A 4,504-nucleotide genomic window follows, 5' to 3' on the forward strand; every position below is an offset into this window, starting at 1 on the left:
AGCTAGAGGAGGCTCTAAACACTGGTCTTTTGCAAGAGGCCTGAGTACACGTCTCCGCTTTTGAAAAGTAAAGCAAGTGGAAGACGGGAAGGTGGAAGAGAGAAGACAGGATGGGAGCTGGGGGCCCGAGGACGGCGACGTCCCAGTCCGCTTTGGACTAAGCTCGGTACCGGCGGAAGAACGGGAGGCGGCCTGGGGAGGAGGGAAGGGGAAGACGGAGGAGAGCGGACGGGCCGAACGCAAGGGCGTCGAGTGTGGCATTGTCGGCGGAATGAAACCATCCGAGGCAGCGAGCGGAACGGACGAGCATCTTCGTCTGAACGGGAGACGTCACCACCGCAGATCTGAGACGCGGGGCTATTTATCCGAGCGAGCCCACGTCCCCGAGGCGAGTTTGCAAGTCACTTTGTGATAGTCGAGTGAAAACAGCAGTCACGGTTTTGAGGGTGACGCACACTTGGGGCTGGGCCGCCACGTCCGGTGATCCAGACCGGAGTCGATGGACGGAGCCCGGCCCGGAGGCCCCCGCGCGGCCCGGAGCGTCCGCAGAGCGTGAGACACGAGCGCTGAGCGATGGCAGGAGCCACCGCCGGAGCCCCCGAGCGGGGACGGTCCCAGGACGCCAGAGCGACCGGACAGCGACAGTGCAGGCCTGAGGGTGTCAGCTGCCCTCCCCTCGCCCGGGGTCCCCTCGCCCGGGGTGCGACGGGGAGGGAGACGGGGAGGGAGACGGCCACCAATATTATTTATCCCAAGCAGATCGCGCCCGCGGGAGACCAGCCGCTCCAGCCACTCGTTAACTTGAGGACAGGGGACCCCGACACACGCGTGCGAAGCACGACCGTTTTGTTCATTTTCTGCATTTTTGCCCCTAGGAAAGACAGAGCTGGATACCTTCATGAGCTGAGCTATTAATTAATCTATGAATATACATTTAATTACAAACGGGTAAAAGTTAATGAACCGCTTACGCTGACCCCTTCTTTTTTGGACTCTAATTCGGGATGGAGAGAGAGGGCACGTCTGACACTTCTCCGTGCTTTGAAAGCGTGTCGATAATAGTATGAAGCTGTGGGTCGAATCGTCTCCACCCACTGTCGTCTACAGATCGAGTTATGACCTTTCCTTGGACATTCTATGTACTTCTTACTTAATTATTGTATTTTTCCTTTCTAAGGGCTTGAATATAATTGCTTAAAATATTTTAAAGACATTCTTTTTAAGCGAGAAGACATTTGAATTGCTAACAAAGAACTTGTGTGTGTGTGTGCGCGTGCATGTGCGTGTGTGTGTGTGTATAAATAATGAACTATAAAATTGTGCCTTCCCTGGCCATTAGTACTCCTAGAATTAACACTGGCTTTTGGCGGTCACAGTAACCCCCTTATCTCATCTTTTTCCCCATGTAATCTGCCTGGGACCTTCCACTATATTAACAGTGATATAAGTATGTAATTTAGGCGTGGATAATAAGCATAATTAGGGGCTACTATCCCAACAGGTTATTAAATCAATTTAGTCTCATGAAAAAACTTTACACACCTCCATTACGTCAAGGGTTGTTTTAAATGCTAGGAATACTAATAAATACATGCTCTAGCTAGTCTTCGAAAGAGCTTATGTGTTTACAGGGCAGAGAGAATTAAATAAATGCCTGTGATGTAGTTGTGGGATTTAACAGAGGCCTTCAGCTGCGTGAGACGGAATGAACGCATGCACGCGAGCATTGCTGTATTATTCACCACCGCACAGACAGTTCCGTGCACAGTGTGTGCGTGTGCTGCCTTTGTGGCTGTGATGTCTGCTGGGTAAGAGGCTGAAGGAACGAGCGGGTGGTGCACAGACTAAGTGATGCGCTGAGGTGAACACAGGTGCCGAGGAAGCGGGGCTTGGCTGTGCTCGAAGGAATCAGGGAAGGTGTGGCAGTAGAAAAGGTGATCGAGTTCAGCCTCCCCGGACACAGACGCTGGCCAGCCGGACCCACGCAGGCCGTGGCATCCACAGCAGAAGGAAGAAGCTGGCCCAGCCGGGCGGGGGTCAGGGGTGAGGGGCCCTCGCTGACCACCCGCGGGCAGGTGCTCGGGCCGCGAGGCAGCCGGCGGTGGAGCAGCTGCAGGTTTACAAACCGTCGAAGGCTCTTCGGACTCCCACACCCCGCGTGACCGATGGCATTATGCGACGGTGTCACCTTTCCTTCCATTTATGCTGGGTGTGGCCTCGAGATTCTTCTCATCACGTCACACCAAAGAATCGCAAATTTATTTTCCAGTGGTCATGCGAGAAGATACCTAACCAGCAACTCTATCACGTTAAATAACTGAAGAATATTAATGAAATGTATAAAACGATGACCGGCGTTGTGGAAAGATTCTTCTGGGTAGCCAGAGGATGAGCCAGAAGGGAGCAGAAGATGGACAGTTTTCTCCTTGATGTATTATAACTCAGATCTTGTCAGCCCAGTGTTTATCTGCTTAGTCAGAAAATGTCCTCAGTACTGAAAAGATGATATTTTTTTCAAGAGTAGATTTAAGTAGCAGAGAGAGAGTCTTATCAGATAGGGTGCACTTGGGACTCGAAGCTGCTAACCTGCCAAAGGGTGTGTTTTAAATATCTTTAAATTGGATTTCTATGTTTTCTCTCTAAGGTAACATTTGCATTTTCAAATTGCAAGAGTGGGGAGTAAAATCGGTTCAGCGCTTCCCAGTTGACCTTTACCTGCCGCTCTGGTCCCTAACAGCCAGGTCGCTTATCACAGATGCACCGGTGGGGAGAGAGACAGACGATGGTGTGTACGACAGTGATCAAGGGATCAGGCCGCCTAGGGGAGTCAGCCCCGAGGTCCTGGAAAGCTTAATAAATTAAATGCACGCTCCGTCCTGTTCCCATTAAATCCTTATTCTTTCTTTTTCAATGGAATTTCTCCTGAGCACAATTCGGACTGTCAGGGCACTGCTGTTTTATGTAATTATCTGAAGGAGAGTAAACCATTCACAGGCAGCGGGAGGGGAGGCTTGCAGCTGTGGCTGAGGGTCAGGTAAACGCTCTACGCCCCTTACAGCCTGTCACGCGTCGTGCATCCTAACCGCGCCAGAGCACGTGGACGCACGTCACACGAGCTCGCCACGGGACCCACTGAGTAAGAGCAACTCTCGTGAGTTCTGACGCTATGAAGACCAGTTCCTCGCAGAGGTTAAAATGTTTTCAGCTCAGAGCACAGGGTTTCCGGCCGTGTCTGCTCACATGATGTGTGTGCTCACGGATGGAACGTGTCGTAAGGACAAGGCACATCACCGCAAATTAGCAACTGACACTCCTGATGACTGCACCATTCGGCTCATCTGGGGTGTCCCGGCAATGCTACAGAGCTCAGTGGACGGCAGACACAAAGGGCGTGTGACGCAAAGGCCAGAGAGCGCTTTGGGGTCAGTTTCTGACGCTGCATCGTTCACGCTGTCGTATCTTGGGGGAAGAATGGGAACGCCAGCGCTCTGGTCGTCTCTGCTTTCACATGAGACGATGCGGGTGACGGTCCTTTCTCACAGGGGCAGGCAGCTGCAAAGACTAGCACTATGGCTGACTTCGATTAAGTCGGAAGTTTGAGAGCTTCCCATTTACAGTCCTGCCACATTTACGTAATTGTCCACGACCGAGTCACTCGGTCGGTACCCGGGAATCAAAAATAGAACCTCGATGTTGGTGGCAGAAATATTTGCCATTTCAGCGTGTCATGAAAAACGGCAAAGGTCCATGACATGTGATGTGGACACGGCATGCACGAAACTGTAATTTTGCTGGAACTCGCATTGGAATTATGGGCGTTTAGGTCGGTCCCCTCTGTCACCATAGGGGTTAATATTAGTCACCTTAGAAAACAAATCTCCAAGTTTTAGCCTGGGTTCTCCTGAAACCAGAGCCTGAGTCAGTGGCCTGCATGTGGGCGGCGGATTTGGGGAGTGGTCTGGGTGCGGGGGGCAGGAAAGGGGACATAGAGGGACGTGCACGGTGAAAGGGGCCAGCGGCCGTGATGCGAATGAGGAGGGAATTCAGCAGACAGGCTGGTCGTGAGGTTAGCGACGGATGCAGTCCCCTGACGGTGACGCTGAGGGGTCTTTGGGGACACCCATCGACGATATTTTCAGATCCTCTACCCAGAGAAGAAAAGGGCATCACATTTATGTGTTGACTCCAGGTCCGTGTTGGTCAGGTGTGAGCATCGACTCTGCTACCAGCCCAGGCGGTGCCCTGGGTGAACGGCGGGTCTGCGGGCATCACACCTGCAGCGGAGACACTCAGGCTGAGAAGTAAGCGGTGGGGACCTGGGGACATGGGGACATGAGGATCTGGGGACCACTTCGGCTGTGCCCGCGTGAGGCTGGGGGAAGCCTCTGTGCAACTGGATGTCACAGCAGTGGGCGACGTGGCAGGGAGGCCGGCAGGACTTCCAAGGGGTACGCAAGAGGTACCCAGTATTTTAAACAACCTTTCTCCCCACAAAAGTACTTAT

This window comes from Pteropus alecto, unplaced genomic scaffold (assembly GCF_000325575.1).
Source record: "Pteropus alecto unplaced genomic scaffold, ASM32557v1 scaffold87, whole genome shotgun sequence".
NCBI classification, from domain to species: domain Eukaryota; kingdom Metazoa; phylum Chordata; class Mammalia; order Chiroptera; family Pteropodidae; genus Pteropus; species Pteropus alecto.